The sequence below is a fragment of the Rattus norvegicus genome, chromosome 8, assembly GCF_036323735.1.
Source record: "Rattus norvegicus strain BN/NHsdMcwi chromosome 8, GRCr8, whole genome shotgun sequence".
Classification (NCBI taxonomy): domain Eukaryota; kingdom Metazoa; phylum Chordata; class Mammalia; order Rodentia; family Muridae; genus Rattus; species Rattus norvegicus.
This window is the reverse complement of record NC_086026.1, coordinates 69,855,301-69,875,806: the sequence shown is the minus strand read 5'-3', so window position 1 is coordinate 69,875,806 and position 20,506 is coordinate 69,855,301. Positions and strand designations below refer to the sequence as shown.

General features: G+C 47.4%; 1 protein-coding gene across 1 annotated transcript in view; it reads left to right on the top strand.

Annotated features, from left to right (window-relative positions):
• Thsd4 (thrombospondin type 1 domain containing 4) overlaps positions 1–20,506 on the top strand; it is a 599,748-nt gene that overhangs the window by 4,338 nt on the left and 574,904 nt on the right. The gene's annotated exons all lie outside the window — the stretch shown is intronic.

Here is a 20,506-nt window from a genome sequence, read left to right as displayed (position 1 = left end):
AGCTCTCCAAAGACAGCTGCCTGAGGCTGTCTCAGCACACCCCAGGCTTCAAACAAAGTCCTTAGCCACTGTGCTGTAATTTTCCCACCTGTAAAAGGATGCTAGGAGAGCACAGCATTCTCCATGAGGGGGATTCATGACTTTGTAAAATGCTTCACATAGCCCCAAGCACACGCCAGGGCCACTTCAATCCTAGCTGTCTTTTTGTCCTCACCTATCCCAGTGAATCTCAGACCATCAGGACAGAAGTCTCCCCTCCTCAGAGGTTCCAGGGCTCACTTCTGTGAAGTGACTTAACTCTTTGATTGATATGGCTTGTTTGACCCCTGATCCTGCATGCTTTAAATTCTGGTTCCACCCTCCACTGCTAGCCCCATGGCCTCCTGCTGCCCTTTTGATTAGACCTCCAGCCCCTTGCCCCCTGACTCCATGCTAGCTGGACAAATGCTGGTGGGCCGGGCAGTGATGTCAGCCGGAACCTCTGGTGGCATAGGTCAGCTCTGCTCCTCTCTGCTCGCTGCCAGTTCGCTGTGATACCGCATCCTCAGGCTAAGTGGCTGGGGGTAGGAAAGACTGCAAAATCAGGAGTTGCGGAGACCATCTGGCCAGGATGCAAACCCTTTCCTGGCCTCTTTCCTGACTTCTCCGAACTCCTGTCACCTCATCCTGGTTGTGGGCTGATAAGTTACAGTTACCTAATGTTTGATATGAGGGCCAATGGCCCAGTGCATGGGAGGACTCCTGGGAGCTATGAAGAACTTGTTGTTGCTAATTATAGGGTGAGTGCCAGGTAGCGCCATGATGCACATGTTTTGTTTTTATTCTTTCGTTTCCTTCTTTCTTGGTAGTTCTGGGGATTGAACCTAGGGCCTGACTAGGCATGCCTGGCAAGTACTCATGGAGGAATGCTTCTTGTCCTGTGGGGCAAGGTCTGAAGTCTCACTGCTGGTATGTACCAACAATGCGGCCTTCACCTCTATGGTGTACAGTCTGGAATGGACTCCTGTCTACCCCTGCTTCGCGTATGATGCTTTAGTCAGGTCTAGGCCTTTATTCTGCTTCAAGTGCAGAGGCTCTCTGGCTACCTGAGGGAGAGGACACAACTGTGCGTGGAGCCCCACACCTGGTGCTGGCTTTACTTGTGTGAATTCAGGTCTTCCAAGGTCAGCCAGACACTATCCTGTTCCATAGCTTAGGCTGCAGGGGTTCACAGAGCAAATGTACAACAGGGTGGCCTTTGGGTTCCGCCCGTCTCCGAAACAGATACTCTGGGAGCAAACAGACCAGTCTGAATAATAAACAACCAGAAAGCAAAATTCCATGCTTCATCTGCACATAGTATGCCAGCTGCCTCTAGTGATCTGTTTGTCGTTTTCTATATGCTTCTATATGCTTTTTGTGTGTGTGTATGTATGGTATATGTGTGTATACATGTTCACGTATGTGCATGCCTGTGTGTGTGTGTGTGTAGACCAGAGTATGATGGTAGATGTCTTCCCCAAGTAGCCTCCTGCCTTATTTTTTGAGGCAATTTGCCCTTATTTGTTTTCTGTTGCTTTGTTAAACACCATGACACAGACTTGAGGAGGAAAGGGTTGATTTGGCTCCTACACCCCAATGGACCACATTCTATCACTAAAGGAAGTTACGGTAGGAACTCAGGGCAGGAACCAAAGCAGAAACCATGGAGGAATGCTTCTTACTGAATCATTCAGCTTTCTTATACTTCCTAGGACTACCTGCCCAGCGTTGGCACTGCTTACGGTGGGCTGAACCCTCACACAGTAAACCTTAATCAGTTAAAAGCCCCCACACTTGTCTACAGGCCAACGTGATGGAGGCAACGTCTCAGCCGAAATCCCCTCTTTCCAGGTGACCCTTAGGTTAAGTTGGTGAAAAGCAAAATAAAAACCATAAAACAAACAAAAACACACAAACAAGGAAACTAACCAGAGCACAGTATCTCTCACTCAGCCTGTGAGGTCACTGATTCAGTGATTCTGGCCAGCAGTTCCCGGGGCGTCCTCAGCCTCGGCACTCCCCAGCGCTGACATCCCTGAGGTGGGACATCATGCGAGGCGTTTTATGCCTGTGCTGGGGATGTGAGCTCAGCCCCTCATGCTTGTTCAGCAAGCACCTTACTGACTGAGCCCCCTCCCAGCCCCAGAACGAGCTCATGTGATAACTGTGCTGATACACATTTGTCTCTTTTGGCTAACATGGGTCTGTGCAAATATTTCCCCAACAATTATGAAGAAGAGTTATTTCCTTTTTATTTCTGTCTGTGCTTGCATGTGTGTTCGTGTGTGCGTGGATGCCAACAGAGGCCAGAGACAGTGTCATATCCCCTGGAGCTGGAGTTACAGACAGTTGCGAGCTGCCCGATGTGTATATTGGGAACTGAACTTGGATCCTCTGAAAGAGCAGCAAGTACTTTTTAGTGCTGATTCCCCTCTTCAGGTTCGCTTTTAAACTGTTTTCTTCCCATTTCTTATGGATAGTGAAGCTCTCCACAGCCCTTCCCTACTCTGCGTGAGGAGCTAGAAAGTTTTTAGTTCTTCCCCAATCTCAAAAATCAGTGCCCTGGTAAAGGCATCCAGTTTATCCATGTCTGATCTCATGTTCTGCTTTGGAGTCAAATCCAAGCCACATGGTCACCTGGTCATACTGACCCATGGTATATAGGAACCCATGGAGAGCAAGCCCCTGGGGGGCCCACGTGAGCACCAGAAGCAGAGGAGGATTCAGTGGCAACCCACTCCTTTCTTCCTAATTCATTCTGTTCCTTCCTAAGGCTCAGAATGGAGGAACTCGACACCCTTTGATTCGCAGGCCAGGAAGACCCATGGTAGGGTGGGGACTTTCTGAATTCCACACAGAAGGAAATTATATCAGTGTTCACAGAGGTTCCTTGAAAGAAGGTGTTGGCAACTTCTTAGATCATGCTCACACACGTTACTGAGTCCGTATGGGTCATGCTGTGTATCCATCCATTCATGCTTCTAACCCTCTCCCAGTCCCTACTGTGCACCAGGGAACAACACCATGCATTGTAAGATAACATGTGGATTCCAGATCCAGCTGCTGCTTCTGTGTCTTTGGACAGCATCCGTTTCCTCTCTTGTACCATGGGCCAATAAATCTCTGCACATGAGCAAACCTAGTAGAGATACCGAGGGTTGCTGAGACATCACATTGTTAACTTCCTGTTACTGTAACAGAGCACCCGAGGCAATCAACATAAGGACGAGGGCTTGTCTGGGCACATGGCTTCGGAGGTCTTATGGCTGCTTGGTTACATTGTGTTTTATTTGTGGCACCATACTGCATCATGGCAGGGACATAGGATAGAGGAAGATGTTCACCTCGTGGTGCCCAAAAACCAAAGAGGGAGCTGAGGGGGTCAGATTTCAATATGCTTCCAAGGTTAAATCCCATGTGACCTTTCTTCTTCCACTGGGCCCTACATCCCAAATGTGCTAACACTAACAGTGTTACCAACTGGGTGCTACCCACTAACAGTGTTACCAACTGGGTGCTAAGGCTTTTAACACGTGGATTGGAGAAATGCCTCGTGTTTAAGAACATGTGCTACTCTTTCAGGTGATCCAAGTTTGTTCCCAGTACACACATGGTGACTCCCATCTGCCTGCAGCTCCAGGTCTTGGGCATCCTACAGCTTTGGCTTTCCTTTGGCATCTGTGTTCATGTACACATTGCCACACATACATAAAAATAATAAAAACAAAATTACATGAGACTTTGAGGGGTACATTCCAATTAATGTAGACATGAAGGGGCTGCTATGTTCCTCAATAAGCAGGAAATCTCTGGTCTGTCTTATAGGTTTATAGGTCAAATATATATATATATATATGAGTGTATATAAATATATATTATATATGTGTATATACATATACATACACATATGTCTATGTGTATGTATGTGTGTATATATATATACACATACATATGCATATGTCTCTCTCTCTCTCTTTCTCTGTATTATAGTCTTATAGGAAGATGCTTAAGAGCATGGTGGTTCTTATAGGCAGGTGGTAGGGAAATCTTTATAATAACCATAGTGAACAGTCCAGCAGATCCAGGTAAAAGGCACTGGACTCAGTGGTGGGACTTTAGAAAGACATAGGGTGGGAGGCAAGACCCAGTAGGAAACTGAGGGGAAGAGAGGGTTGAAGGAAGCAGAAGCTGTACTTTATGAGAATGCTATCTTCTTGACTAGCTTTCAGGATCCAGAGTCTCATAAGCGAGACTTCCTATGCCCCCAGAATGAAGGCAGTATATGCCTGCACATGACAGAGCCTCCACACTGTGCAGTTGCCTCTAGTCCACGGCTTCTCTTAGCATCGCCTCCTCTCAGCGTGTCATTATGGTTCCTTTGCTCTGTCAGAAGTGGTCCTTATCTTGCTGAGTTCTCAGCCTGGCTCATATGCTTGACAGTCTGACAGATGGTGTCAGGCGGAGTTCGGCAACGTGTTCCTTACAAGGGGTCAGACAGAGGGTTGATATCTGAGCTTGGCAGGACATGGATGTCTGCTGCACCTAATTAGCATGGCCTTTTGAGCGTGAGTGAAGCCACAGGCAGGCCATAAAGGAAAGGTCATAGGTGCAATCCAATAAAACTTTATTTAGGGTCTGGAGAGGTGACTCAGTGTTGTGAGTCCTCGCTGCTCTTGGGGAGGATTGGTGTTTGGTTCTCAGCGTCCGAATTGGTGGTTCACAACTGCTGTGACTACAGTTGCAGGGGATCTGGTGTCTTCTTCTGACCTCTTTGGGGACCTGTGTACATAAACATGCACACACACTTAAATAAAAATAAAATCTCACTAAAACCCTGTGTGGATACTCTGATGCTCCCGGCATCCATATTACATCACAGCACATTGTCTGTCTGCCTCACCCTGTCTTTCTCTCACTCTGGCGCTCTCTCTCTCTCTCTCTCTCTCTCTCTCTCTCTCTCTCTCTCTCTCTCGTTGTTCAACCATTTGAAAATGTGACCTCCTCTGCCCCTAAAATGGCAGTCAGTCAGGCTTGACCCATGACTTCTAGTCTAGTTTACCACACCACACTATTGAAGCCTTTTCAATGCCAGGAAGAATGACTGTGAACATCGTGTGAGTAATTTGTATTGTTGCTGTGACAAAATACTTGGCGAGCAGTTTCAGAGAGGAATGGTTTACCCAGCTTGTAGTTCAGGAGGATGATTCCAGCACAGCCAGGAAGACGGGGCAGTAGGTAACAAGGAGTGACAGCAGGGGCAGGAAGCTGGGTGGTCTCACTGCACTCAGGAAGCAGAAAGAACAGGAAGCAAAGCCATCCTACAAGACCCCCAGGGCCCACCCACAGGAGCCTACTTCCCCTAGAAAGGTTCCGCCTCTTAAAGGTTCCACAACATTCCCAAACGGCTCTACCTACTGGGAACCAGGTTCACATACACAAATGTGCACATGTCTTACGATTAAACCACAGCAGTGCCCTAGAGAGTCCACAGAAATCATAGCTAGTCAAGAAGATAAGAGTCTAGTTCAAGCCATAAGTTTTAGCCAAAACAAAAACAAAAACAAACAAACAAACAAACAAAAAAAAACCGGTTATTTGTGAGCTTGGGTTGGACCAATCTAACGCAAAGGCCATAATTCAGCTTGCTATACTTTGAGTAGATCTTGTAGTGAACAAAAAATTATAGACTTCAAAATTCTTAGCATCAATGACTTTAGTAATATACTATACCCTTTCAAGACTCAGTCAACTGCAGATTGAATATATATATACACACACACACATATACACATACACACACACATATATGTATATATATATTTAAAAATATGTGTTTGCTTGTTTTTCAAGATGGTTTTTCTGTGTAGCTCTGGATGTCCTGGAACTCACTCTGTAGATCAGGCTGGCTCCAAACTAAGACATCAGCCTGCTTCTGCCTCCCAGGTGCTGGAATTGAAGGCTTGCTCTACCACTGCCCGGCTTAGATTGAAAATAGTTTTAAAAATTTGTATCAGTATTGAATATGGTCAGGCCTTCATTCTTGTCTTTACTAGAGGTCTATGGTACGCTGTCCATTTACGGAACATGTACAGTACACGAGGCAGTATAAGCATCCCAGGGATGGTTTATAATGTCTAGACAAGAGGATGAGCATAGCTTATGTGCAGTACCATGCCATCTATATAAGCTAGCCTCTTGCATAGACAGCATTCGCAGTGTGTGAGGTGGTATCAGTACACCCAAGAGTGATTTAAGGCCTATGGGAGGATATGCATGGTTATATACAAGTACCATGACATTTTATACGAGGGACTTGAGCATTCATGGATACTGTTGTTGGTGGGGGTGCTGATGATCAGGAGAATATTGATGGATGAATACACTGTATCCTGTTTTAGTTCCTGATTGAAAGGGTGCTTTTCACATTGGTTTCTGGTTGTATTTGATCCCAGAGTCCAGCAGTTCTGACTCCTCACATCCTGATGGCCTATGGTATGGGATTTGACTTGGTTCTGGCTGAATCTACCAGGGAAGGGCACCGAAGGCACTTCCCGGCTTGCATTTGGCACATGGTGAATACAGGATAAACTTGTTCCCTCTTCTCCCCATTAGACTCAAAAGTCCTGTGTTTTTGGTCAGCTCCAAAAACATGCTGAGCTTCTTTGAGCTTGTTTCTCTGGTTCTTTCCACATGCAATAAAGTCACTAACCTTTTTAAATGGAAACAAAAACAGAGACTGTTGGAAAGCTGAGTTCTCCGCCCGGGTCACCAGCTTTCCCTTATTGGACAAAACATAGCTCTGTGCAGACTGCTTGGTTGGGGCCAGAGGAGAGGCCCCAGCTACAGGGACCAAGGCTCCAGCTGGGTGCAGACTCTGCTCTCCAGCCAGGAGGGGCTGCCTGGCCTGCTGGCTGCTCCCATCTCCACAGCTCCTGGGTGTATCTTGGTTTCAGAGATTCCTATGGGCAGAAAAGTGGGATCCTCTCCAGATGGGAGACCACCAGCCCTGAAGGTGACTGCAAGGCTGTGGTTCTTGGCTCCAGAGTCTGCCTTCACTGTATGTGTTGGATGGAAACCCGACTTGAGCAAGCGCGTGTTTGTGTTGTTTAGGGGGTGATGGCGCACAGCCATGTGTGCTCTCTGGCCTGGGGGTGGTAGGATGTGAAGGGAGGCAGCTGTTGTCCTTTGCCAGTGAGGGTTTTTCTCATTGTTTTGTTGGGCCAGGGGGCTGGTGTTCTTGGGCGGAGAGCTCTTTGGTGTATAGACAAGTGGTCTTGGAGTCGTGGGCCTGAATTTTGAGTTCTCTGTCGGCATCGGCTTGCCCTCTGGCTGCCAGAGTCATTGCCTGTTGTTGTATCACTAATTCTTCACTCCTGAATGAGCAGTGATTAACTAGATCATTTCTCAACTGAGACAAGCGGCGATATTCAGCCTTCACCCTTACCCAGCATCGATGTGACATTTCTTCTCTTCCTGGAGAGTGGCGGTTCCTAAGGACCCTTACCACCACCCACGGAAGCAAAGACACGGATCCCCTCTGGTCTGCCCCCAACCTCGCCCCTACCGCTTGTGGCCTTGGTGGGGGCCACATGAAGAACTGTACACCTGCTTTATTTCATTCCTTCCGCCCCAGTAGAGGAATGTGCATGGGGATCTGATGGAGAACGGAACCACCACCATCCTGCCCAGATGTACTGGTGACTTCCGCTTCCTCAGCAGAGACCAAAGGGGGACTTCGGATTTTGTCTCAGGCAGAGCGTGATGAGGGAAAAGCCCCTCCTGGACTTTAGCATGTCAAAAGAAGACAGTTAAATGGAGGCTTTCAATAAGATCTTTGTTCATAACACAATGCCTACGATGTGCAGGGTTAGCACAGAATAGGTCACGAGAAGCAGGAAGGTCTTCTGCTGAATGAAAAAGGACAATAGGTCGAGGCCAACACTAAGCTGACAAAGATGTTAGAGATACCGAGTGAAGGTTCAGAAGCCGCCATCCTGAAAGTGCCCCAATCAATAATTATCTATATGCTTGAAATAAAAAAAGTCATAGTAAAGAAAAAGAAGAAAAAGACTATCAATTATCTGTCAATCTATCTGCCTATCAAATATCTATCTATCATCTATTATCTATTATCTATTTTATTCATTCATAAATAATCATCTTTCTGTCTATCTATCTATCTATCTATCATCTATCTATCTATCATCTACATATCTATCTACCTTCCATCTATCATCTGCTGCCTGTCTATCATCTATTATCTACCTTTCTAGCTGTCAATTATGTATATATTCATCTTCTTTCTGTGTAAAGCCGGGATTGAATCTAGGGTCTTGTTTTCTACCACTAAACCCTGGGACTTTTATTTCTAAGTATTAAATCATTATAAATTGACAAATTATAATAATGTCTAATTCTTGGGTACAAAGTGGAGTGTTTAAATGGAGCTAGTTCTCCTTTATTTGTTGTAGATGCTTGTCACTTCTCATAGAGAAGACATCTGAAATGCACTCAGCGAGTACGAACTGTCCACTCTTCTGTCATTAGCTGCTCACTAAACTATGCAATAGATTAAACATGGACACTCGCTGTAACCCTTCCATTGCCTTTTCCTTTTGCTTCCACGCTGCTATTTTTAGCCACCATCTGCGCTCTGCTTTCCTGAGTCGAATGGTTTTAGAATCCACATGTTTTCACCTACATTTCACTCAGCATAATAGTCTCAGGTTCTGTCCATGTTGCCCAAATGACAAGGCTCCCTTCCTTTTTAGAGGTTGAGTAGTATTCCACTTAGCGTTTCTCTATCCATCTATTGGTTGAGGGCGTTGGCGTTCACTTCTATACCATGGTTTTAGAATCCACATGTAGGTGAAAACATGGGTGTGCCTTCTTGTGTCTGGCTTATTTCACTCAGCATAATAGTCTCAGGTTCTGTCCATGTTGCCCAAATGACAAGGCTCCCTTCCTTTTTAGAGGTTGAGTAGTATTCCACTTAGCGTTTCTCTATCCATTTATTGGTTGAGGGCGTTGGCGTTCACTTCTATACCATGGTTATTGGGAAGGAGGCGGCAAGGAACCTGAGAGTTCGTGCATCTCTTCACTAAACAGATTAAATACTTAGGAATCAATACAAAGAGAGGAATTGCTGCACCTGGCTTTCTTTGTAGTTTTTTGAGAAACTTCCATATGGTAGCATTCCATGATCGCTGCTCTAACTCTTGCTCCGACCGGTGTCATTTGGAGGTCGCACCCCTGTGACTCTCAGCAGCAACTGTCAACTTGAGTGTTGGATAATAGCTATCCTGACATGTCGGATGGAAACTCGTCCCCGCTCTGAAGTTCCGTTCCCCAGTGATTGTGGGTGTTCAGCGTCTTTACCTGTCCTCGTGAGCACAGAGGTCTCTCGTCCACTTTTTCACCGTTCCTTGTTGCTATTTCTGATATTAATCCCATCCGAGATTCAGTTTGTAAACATTCTCTCCTAGCTTGCAGGTTCTCTTTTCACACCGCTCCTTTTTCCTTCGCTTGCAAATGCTTTTGTGTTTGCTGTAACCTTATTCGTGTTTTTGTTTTGTTTGCCTGTGCTTTGGGGGATCGGATTTTTAAAAGTCATCACTCAGTACCAATGCTATGCAGTACCTCGCAGACTTTTTAAAAATAGTTTCCAGTCTCATGGTTAAGGTTTTCATCCTGCATGGAATGTTTAGAAGGGAAACACATAATAACTGAAATCAAGTCTCACTTGGTGGCCTACACAGGAGAGTAGAGGCAGGAGGAGTGAAACAAATAGAAGATGTAGTGAGTTACCCAACCTGAGCCACAGATAGCAGCAGACCTGGGCGAAAAGCCAGGTGTCTGTAGGACTATAACAAAAGATCCGATATCTGTGCTTGTGCAGTCCCTGGAGAGGAGAGTAGACAGGGCCGGAAGCTTCCGGATGGAATCATTCCCAAAACAGTTTTCAGATGTAGCATAAGATACAACCTCAACCCAAAGAAGTCTAGTGCCAAGACCTATAACAGTCAATTTTTAATTTGGGGGACAATATCTTGCTGGGTAGCCAACGCTAGCCCTTGGCTTGCTGTTGTCTTGCTGCAGCTTCCTAAGTGCTGAGATTACAAGGTCACGGTCAAACTTCTGAAAATGATTTTGAAGAGGAATAAAGGAAGAAGAGCTGGAGGGGTGGGGAAGAAGTGGTGTGGTTGGAGAGAGATACTTTGACCACAGTGACAGGTGTGCCTGTTCATCTGTGATTTTGTGTATGTGTATGTGTGTGTGTGTGTGTGTGTGTGTGTGTGTATGTGTGTGTGTGTGTGTGTGTGTGTGTGTGCCTGTTCACATGTGCTTGATTTTAATTGTGTGCATGTGGTATGTCTGTGTGTGTGGTGTGTGTGTGTGTGTGTGTGTGTGTGTGTGTGTGTGTGTGTGTGTGTGTGTGTGGTGCATGTGGAGGTCAGTGGTTAGTGCTGAATGCCTTCCTCTCTTATCCCACTTTACTTGTTGAGCTGGGTTTCTCAGCATACCTGGGACACACAGATTCAGCTAGTCTAGATAGTCAGCTTCCTCTGGGGATTCCCTGTCTCCCCCTCCCAAATGCTGGGTTTACAGGGATGCACCTGGCCTCTGTTTATGGGGGTTTCTGGGGGTCCTATTTTCATCTGCATACTTGCGTAGCAACTGCTTTACCCACTGAGTCATCACTTGAGCTCCCTACTTGGTCTTTGAGAAAGGTGCGTGGGGAAGCTGGAGAAACACTGGCTGCAGTGGAATGGCTGGCGGATTGGATGGGACTGAGTGGAAACAGCATGGAGGAGGGGTTATAGGAGAGAGAATGCAGAGGAAAGACTGAGTTGGCAAAAGATTGAGCCCAACACACAGGGAGTGGGGGTCACAGAAGCCTGGGTGAACACCGAGCTCCATTCTCTGGACAGGGCTAAATGTGCAGCCGATGACCCGCTTCTCACTGTGCGGAAGTAGCCATCAACAGGAGGAAACTAGACGCTGATGGGTGGATAGGTTGTGGGATGTGTGGCTCCTGGGAGCTCAGGGTGACACCCAGTTGCAGAGGTCAGGACGAGAGAACACTGGTCAGAGTTTGTGACGCTTGTGCTATTCCTAGCAGGTTTTCCAGCGTCTGCTAGAGTGAGCCAGTACAGGGAGGCAGATGTGAATGGAGTCGCAGCAGTGCTGATGGGGTTCAAGCAAAGGGTCTGTTAACAGCTTTCTTCTTCCTAAGCTCCATTTCCCTTTATTGTTTTTCTTGAGCTCAGTTTCCTTCGAAGCCGCCTTAGTTTATGTGCTGGACCTCTCTTTGGTATTGACTTAATCTTTTAGTCCCCACACCTGATTTCAGCTTGACCTAATGCTGGCCTGCCATGGATTCTGACAAGGACATAAGTCTAATATGTTTGATTTCTGCTTCTCTCTGAAGGGCCAGTCAGAGCTTCCAGCACACAGGTTGCAGCTGTGGTTGCTACAAATCATTGACCAGATTTTTGTTGCTTAAAAAAAGAAAAGAAAAGAAAAAAAAAATGCCGTAACACGAACCTGTCGGCGTAGGCCTCAGGAGCAGAGCAGGACAAGGCAAACTCGTTCCCCTGACACTCAGAAGCACTGAGGGCAGGAAGTGGACCCAGCTGATTTATGGCGCACGCACAAGAGCAATCGTGCAGGGAACTGGGGAAAGATCCTAGACTCAAGGCCAGAGCTGGCAGGGAATGAGCTGGGCAGAGCACAGCTTACACCTCCCCTGGCTGTGGCCCAGCTGGAGCCTGCGTGTCAGGCGGCGGAGAAGGCGGCCGTCTGGTCTTCGGGGAACGCACAGTTGATGCTGGGTGCCGGGAGGCCTCAGAGCCATTTCACATTAGATTGTGAGACGGTAAATAGTTAGCACTTTTCTATTTACATTTCTCTATAGGTTTTTAATCAGTTTTATATACATAGGGGTTTTTTTTTTCCTAATAGAAAAAGCGTGTTATCTGTAACTCAGCTCTGAAGTTTCACCAGATCCATTTGTAAGTGAGCATGTCGCTTGCTCTCTAGGAACTTGTTCTGGTAATGTTAACACATAGTGAACCCTCCTTCCCTGGGTGTGTGTGTGTGTGTGTGTGTGTGTGTGTGTGTGTGTGAGAGAGAGAGAGAGAGAGAGAGAGAGAGAGAGAGAGAGAGAATGAATGAATGAATGAATATGAGTGATTATGGGTATTAATGTGCATGTGTACAGATATAAACGCTCTGCAGAATGATGGAGGACCATTGTAGGTGATGGGACATAGATCCTAATGGAGAAAAGGCAAGCTAAGACCCTAAGTCAGAAGAAGGGAAAGGTGGTTTGAGCCGACACTCTCCTTGTCCCATGGCCACCTTGCTCTGACCAGATTGTCTAGAAGCACACGTAGGTGTTAAGAGTGGTAGGCTTGCTGGGGAAGGCCCAGGGCAGCCCATTAGAAAAGCTGCAGGTCCCACACAGAGCCAGGCTGCAGTAGTCTGCTCTTTTTCCTTGATGACCATAATCCCGGGAGTGTGGTCTGTTCGTGGAAGAGGATTCTGGAAGAAGTTGCAACTGAGTTGGGGGGATGGCTGGATCTGTGACCCACCAGGACTGTTCCCTGGGTGTCCAGGGCTTTAGGAGTCCTCATGTCCAAAACACTTAGAAACACGTAGTGGTTGCTACGGAAGACCACCGCCGTAGTTCCAGTCCCCAGCTAGGCAGCCTGCCTGGAAGAGAAGACCCTCCTGGTGAGGTAGAGTGCTAGACTTGGATGTCCCCCAAATGGCTACCTGCTGTGCATGAGCTGAGCATCAACTCAGAAAAGAGGAGCAAGTCTTAGTGACACACGGTGACAGTAGCTGAATCGGAGTTCCTTATATGAGACTTAGACTAAAACAGTGTCCCTGAGCTGATGGACTTCTGTGGTCAGTCGGATGCTGGAGCCAGAGGAGAAAATCCCTCCCCTTCGATCTGAAACGTCTGAAGTTGGGAAGAGCAATGCACCAGAGTCCGGCACACAAGGCTCGTGTACTTGAGACATCCCGCCCACCCGCCTGAAAATTTCGACACTCGAATGTTTTCCCTAGTTACCTGGGAGACGCTTTTGCCTTTCAGGATTGAAAACAAGCATAAATCCACGGCAGCATTAATGACCGTGACGATGATGCTGTCTGTGCCGTAACCAACTTTCTCCAGGTGAGGAAGGAGCGGCAGGGGTGTTTTCCCTTAACGTAGGACAAAGCTGGTGGTAATGTGTTTGCTTGCAAGTAGCCAGGGAGGTTGACTAGATCTTCACATTTTTTCCTAACTCCCATTCTGTGTGTTTCCTCGTTGCTCAGGGTGAGCTCGTCAGTCTGCAGTATGGGGGTTCCATGGGAAGAAATGAGTTTTATGGCCGAGTGACAAGAGGAAAAAAGGGGTGGGCCCTATGACGTGACGTAGTGGGAGGAAAGATCATCAGCCAAGGACAGATTGGTCAGGGGAACATTCCTCTGGCTGTCCTCCATCCATGGGAGGAGAAGCTGGGAATGTGATGAGGTTGGGGGAAGCCCCAAGGTCAGCTTCGGTGTACACCCTGTGGACTGGAGCTGGATTTCCTGAAAGGGCTGTGTGGATTCACGACTGCCTGGAGAAGGTTTGAGAGGTCAGACCCTCCACAGAGGCAGCATATGTCTGTACCTGTTAGTCTATCTGCCTGCTCCCAGGCCTCTCTGTGGACATTTGCTGAACAGCCATGGTAGGTAGCATCTCCAGAGAAATGAAAGTCCTGCTTTCTGGTATGTAAAGTTCTGCTGGGGAGATGGCAAGAGTAAAGACCTGACTTCAGTTCCCTAGCATGCAGATAAAATGACAGGCAAGGGATGTGTAATCCCAGCACTGGAGAGAGGGAGACAGGTGGATTCCTGGAGCTCATTGGCTAGCCCGTGTCACCAAATAGGTCAGCTTCGGAGCTCAGTGGCAGGCCTTGTCTCAGAAAATGAGGTGAGGAGCTGGGCAGATGGCTTGGCTGTTAAACACTAGACACACACGTCAGAAGATGGGAGCTTGGCTCCACAGAAACCCATGTGAAACGACAGGGGGTGTGGCACCTGCTCATAATTCTAGCCTTTGGAGGCAGAGCTGGGCTCTCCGGAGTGAGCTGGCTAACAAGACCAGTCATATTAGAAAGCTCTGAGTTTGATTGAGAGAGCCTGCCCCAGTGAAAAAGGACGTTGATCAAGGATGGTTCTGCCTATCAACCTTGGGCCTTTAATGCCCATGCATAGAGATGTGGCAGAAGGAGGAGGAGGGGGGAGAAGGAGGAGAAGGAGGAGGAGGAGAAGGAAGAGGAAGAGGAAGAAGAGGAGGAGGAAGAAGAGGAGGAAGAAGAAGAAGAGGAGGAAGAGGAAGAAGGAGAAGAAGGAGAAGAAGAAGAAGAAGACGACCACCACCACCACCACCACCACCCCCACCCCCACACACAAAGCTTGGAAAAAGGGATATAAACAAGGTGGCTAGCAGTTAAGAAAGACATTTGATACAGACCTGCGGTCTCTACATTTTTGCACACCCCACCAAGAGAAGAACACCATGCTTATCATTAAGCCACTCATCCGATCAGCCAGGTTTTTATTGCACCCTGCCCTCTCCCAGGCTGTGTGCCTGGGTGCGGGGCGTTTATGAAGGTAATTAAACTTTCTGGCCTTTGGAGACCGTTATCTACCTATCGCCTTTAGAGACCTTCCTATCTCACGAGGAGCAAGCATAGGCAGATGGTGCCTGATAACCTGTTCAAAGACAAGAGTTTCTTCTCTTGAGGACAGAGGCCACATCCCTCCCGCTCAGCTGGTGTGTTTGCACATTCTCTTATTAATTAACACTTGATGCTAACTGTCGCTGGCATGCCCAGCCTTTGGACATTGCAATGCGACGTTGTCGTCCACAAAGTTCACTGTTGAGAACTATGCAATCTAGCTACAATAAATAAATAAATAAATACATAATAAATTCTTATAAATGTCTTAAAGAAATGTATAGTTGAGTGTTAAGGCTGCATTTTTAACTCTGCTTGGTTGCGTGTAGCCGGCAGGCTGCCGGCTGGACCGCCTAGAAGGCTATCCCTTCCTCTGCCTGCTCAGGATAGCCTATCCACTTTACACAGAGGCTCCCTTGAAGAAATAAAGCCTCCTTTTCTGCCTCTTGCTATTGGCCATTGTTTCTAGCAGCTTTCTCCCTTCTCCAGGCAAAGCTTCCTCTCACCCTTAGTACTTTCTCGGTTGGGGTATGGAGACGCCCATGTCACCGCACTGGATAGTATCATCCCTTCCCAATGGCTCTAGACCTTGGTCTTTACTTTCTGGCTTGGCACAAGCACAGCTGGACCCTCAGTCCTCGGCTCTCTGCCATTCTTCCATTCTTTTCTACTGGGCAAGCTTTATCCATTCCAAACACATTAAGTTCCTTGACGACTCTGGAAGCCTTCATCCATCATGAGCCCTTTCCCCTCGTCCTCATCCTTCATCTCCATGTTGCTTTCCCAGTTTGTTTGTGGGTCAGATTGCACACTGTGTCCCATTTCAGGCAAGATGGCTTTCCGTCTTCTTCAGCTTCCCTATTTGGAGACATGGGTGGCTGGGACATAGCCAGGCTCCTTCTAAAATCCTTGACCCTGGTTCTTTGATTGTGAGTCACTTCCTGTCCCAGGGGACTAGTGCCCTTTGTTTGCTTGGGTGTTTACATTGCACGTGTTCCAGGCATTTGTGTGGGAGCAGGGCCGAGAGGTGGAGAACAGGGACCTGGATTTGGGCCCTTCTGGTGTTGACTTGAGGGGCTGAGCAGACCCACCTTTTCAGAACCAGGTGAGGCAGGTAGGAGCTTTGTTCATAGCATGAGGACAAAGGGCAGGAAAAATACTCAGAGTAGGGGGCAGTGTGGCTGTATCATAGCTCGGGGCACACTGGAATCCTTAGGGGTCAAAGGCACTATAGTCCACCCTGGCTTGGATCTCCCAAGATCCCCTTCTTGTCCTCTCCGGCTCAAGCCCCACAGCCTCCCAGGGTGTGGGGACTGTGACTGAACCAAATCGGCTGCTTGCTCAGCCTTCCTGGCTTCTTACTGGGTTTGAGAGAAGATGAGATCTCCAATCTCTCAGGAGCATCCACTGGTACAGAAACTGCATTGTTAGACATTATGTTCAATGTCAAAGTTGTAAATCATGAGCAGACCTCAGAAGGAGCCTCAGCCCCAAGGAGCCCTTGTTTACTCAGTGGCTCACACACTGTTGCCAGAAGTATCTTTGGGGAACCTCCTTTTACCAGGCTCTCCTCCCCCAGAGCTAACAATGGCTCTTTCTTGTCCAACTCATCAAAACCAGCCCCACGCTGCTTTACAGGGTCTTAGATAACAGGTTTTACTGGGCTCTTCATGTTTTATTCCACAGAGCCATAGTTCTAATCTTCTACTGGGTCTGCCCTTTCCTAGAGGGGACTTTGAACTCCCTGTCTGTAAGCTGCAGTGAGGCGTGCCCTCCCTATATGCGATAGATGCTGGCATTTCTCTAAAACTCATTTTTCTGTTAATAAAGGCTGGTCATGACCCACAAAATTAACTTCATGATGTCCATATGGGAGGTGGGGACACAACAGTTACACAGGCAGAGCTGGTTGGCTAGAAGACACCTCATGGAAGCCAGTGCGACCCGAAAAAAAATGACAAAGCGGGCAGTTCTCCCACAGGAAGCTCCCAAACCAGATGTAGAGATGACCAATCAAATCTAATGAAGAGCTAGGCATAACTGATTCCAGAACTATGAAGTCTGAGGCAGGAAGGTCAAAAGTTCAAGGTCAGCCTGAATCATCACATAATAAGATTGTCTCAAAACTCAAAAAATTCAAATCAAAAACTAAGAAAGCAACCAAGACACACTGAAGTGTCCTCCATTTTTTTTTTTTAAAATTTGAAGTTAATGTTTTAACATTAGTCAAAATATAATCGTGCCTCCAACTCCAGTGTGTTTGGCTACTTATTTATTTTTACCCATCAATGTGTTATACAACCACATAAAAATATAAGTTTTAAAGGGGTGAGGCAAAGACGAAAGAAGCCATATTTTAAATGGCGTACAAGTGGGTACCTCCCTTCTGATGGGTAAATACCTTAAAGCATAATACACATGGGGGGAGATCAGAATGGGGCCATCAACAGTGATTGGTTGTAAAGCTGCCTCAGCCTGTGTACAGTGTTTGCCTTGTATGTGTGAGACTCAACGTTCAGTCCTAACACTGCACAAACTGGGCATGGTGAGGAAGATTGTAAATTTGTGGCCCTAGGCCACTAGAGTCCTCTTTCTGGATCCTTTACACAGCACCCAGCTCTCTCTTGCGTGTTCTGTCCCTCATACCTATTACATATTATATATTGATTGAAGGTTCCCAGTCCTTGCCCTTGTAAGTTAATCTTGGTGCCTCCCCATCTCCTGCACAGTAGAGGGGACCCAAACATATCTCTTGGTTATTAGCCAGCGGTTATTAGGAGCTTGGCAAAGCTTGCTTCACCTTCCAGACTCAGTGCCTTGCCTTGGTGAGTACCTGCCCTGTACCCATCTGTGGAAGGCCATGCTGGGATTTGGAGAGGTTTTTAACTGATCTGGTCTGCTGGCCTTCTTCCTGACAGATCACAGCGTAACTTCTGGCTAACACTCAAGGCTGGAAGAGCCTTTAATACCTGAGTAATTGCATGAGCTGCTGATGGGTAATTAGGAGTGATTACAGTTAAGAGGCTTTCTTCCCTCAACCACGGGAAGAGCTGGTGCTAACCTAGAATCTGGGTTCTTTACCCCTGTGCATGGCATGTTCATGTCTCACGGCAGTCATTTTTTTTTTTTTATCTTTGTGATCTATCTCCTCACCCCTGAAGTCCTGGGAAGAATGTGGAGTGCAACAGTCTTTGGGAACTCCGCCTCTGTGTGAGAGAGGGTCCCCAGGCACCTTGTACTCTTGCTTCATGTGTCTGACTTTCCTGTAAGGAGCAGTGGGAGGAACAGGGCTTGGTCATGCTCTCTTCCCTCGAGTTCCATTCCGTTCCCTCCAAGGCTCCCAACCTGGCCTTTCTGATGCCATTTATACTTTGCTTCCAGACTATTGGCTTGCTTGCCAGTATTTAGAAATTCTATCTGGTAAGGAGCCCAGAATAAAGTGGTTTGTAGATGAAGGGATCTACCTACTTCATTTTATGGTGATGACATACTCTAGGTGTCCCTTAGCTTCTTGCCTGAGCATCACCAGAGCCACCCTTTCGTCAGTGACTCTCTGTACCAACTACTGGCCAGGCATACGCCATATGTCTCCTCATTTAATTCCCATGTCCTCCTGCGACAGCCTTGCTTCTGTCTGTGTACATCAAGATCATTTCAAGCTCACCGAGTAGCTGAGGACAATTGAGAACCCTGCCCCTTGTCTCTACCTCCCAAGTGCTAAGATTATATGTGTGCCAGCCCTGCTTTACATGTGATGGGGTGGAGCCTAGGGCTTTGTGCCTGTTAGCTACTTGTTCTACTGGGTAGACCACATCTGCAGCCTCACCTGCAGGGTTTCAGGCAGTTTTTGTTTGTTGGTTCATTTCTGTGCTGGGAGTTGAATCCAGGACCCTGTGCATGGTAAACAAGAACTCTAGCTCTGGGCTATATTCTCAGCCCTAGGCAGTATTTTTAAGCAGTTTTGTTGACATATAACATGTTTCACTAGCAATTTAATGTTTTTTAGCCTATTCACAGTGTTGGTAATTACTACAGTAGTTTGGGGTGCCAGGGACAAATGGTATACCTTCTCACTAGCTCCTCCCTCCTCTCCTCCCTCGGCGCAGGCAGCTCCTCATCTACCCTCCGTCTGTGTGTTTTCTATTCTGAAAACGACTTACAAATGGAGCCATGCAATGCGTGTTCCCTTGGGTCGAGGTTCTCCATTTAGAGTGTTCTTCTAATGTCTAATGTGACAAGGCTCATCTGTGTCACAGCCTGTGTCAGTGATGCCACGCTTTGAATTGTTAGGCCGTGCTTTTACCGTACTATACAGGTGGGGAAACAACCTTCAGACATGCTGAACGCCTTTCTCTGATCAGGTATCCAGTCAGAAGCCACTGGACTTGCAGTGCAGTTGTGACCAAGTATGGAGGCAACTTAAGGGAAGAGAAGTCTGTTGTCATAGTTTGAATGGATGTGGTTTTTCCACGATAGGGAGGGCATGATCGTGAGAGCAGGGGGTTCTTGACCACATGGTGTCTTAGTTGGGGTTTCTATCGCTGTGAGGAGACACTGTGGTCATACCAACTCTTATAAAGGATGACATTTCATTGGAGCTAGTTAACAGTTTTGGAGGTTTCATCCATTATCATCATAGCAGGGAGATTATAGGCAGACATGGCGCTGGAGAAGGAGCTGAGGGTTCTACATCTTGATCTGCAGGCAGTGGAAGGGAAAAAGATACTAGGCCTAGGTTGAGCATACTCCCCCCCCCCCAAGTGACACACTTCCTCCAACAGTGCCACACCTACTCCAACAAGGCCACACCTCCTCAATAGTGGCACACCTGCTGGTCCAAGCATTCAAACACTGTCTGTGGGGCCTCCTCACATCCCCACAATGGTGCTCACCATAACCAGGATCCAGGTACAGATGAGTACTGATGGGCATCTGGCTCTCTCAGTCTCCTTTCGCCCTCAGTCTGAGATCCTTGCATGGCTCTTCCTTCCTCAGTTAAACCTCTCTGGAAGTGATCCCACAGACACAGTCAGAGGTGTGTCTTCTAGGAAATTCCAAATACCCTGAACTTGCCAATGAAGATTAGCTGTCACAGCCAGGGACTGTACTAAGAGTTCTAGATGGCTGTCCCCTCCGGAATGTCCTAGATGGCTGTCCCCTCCGGAATGTCCTAGATGGCTGTCCCCTCCTGGATGTCCTAGATGGCTGTCCCCTCCTGGATGTCCTAGATGGCTGTCCCCTCCTAGATGACCTAGATGGCTGTCCCCTCCTAGATGTCCTAGATGGCTGTCCCCTCCTAGATGTCCTAGATGGCTGTCCCCTCCTGGATGTCCTAGATGGCTGTCCCCTCCTAGATGTCCTAGATGGCTGTCCCCTCTGGAATGTTCTAGATGGCTGTCCCCTCCTGGATGTCCTAGATGGCTGTCCCCTCCGGAATGTTCTAGATGGCTGTCCCCTCCTAGATGTCCTAGATGGCTGTCCCCTCCGGAATGTCCTAGATGGCTGTCCCCTCCTGGATGTCTATTCAGTGTCACCTTCCAGCTTGGAAGTCCTGGTCACCATAACTGGGAAGTGTCATTTCTTTTAATTGCTTCTATTTGTGTGTGTGTGTGTGTGTGTGTGTGTGTGTGTGTGTGTGTGTGTGTACATGCATGCATGTGTTTGCCAAGGCATATGTTATGTTGTGACATCAGAAGACAACTTGTGGGAGTTCGTTTTCTCATTCCACCCTATGGGACCTGGGTATCAAAGTCAGACTGGCA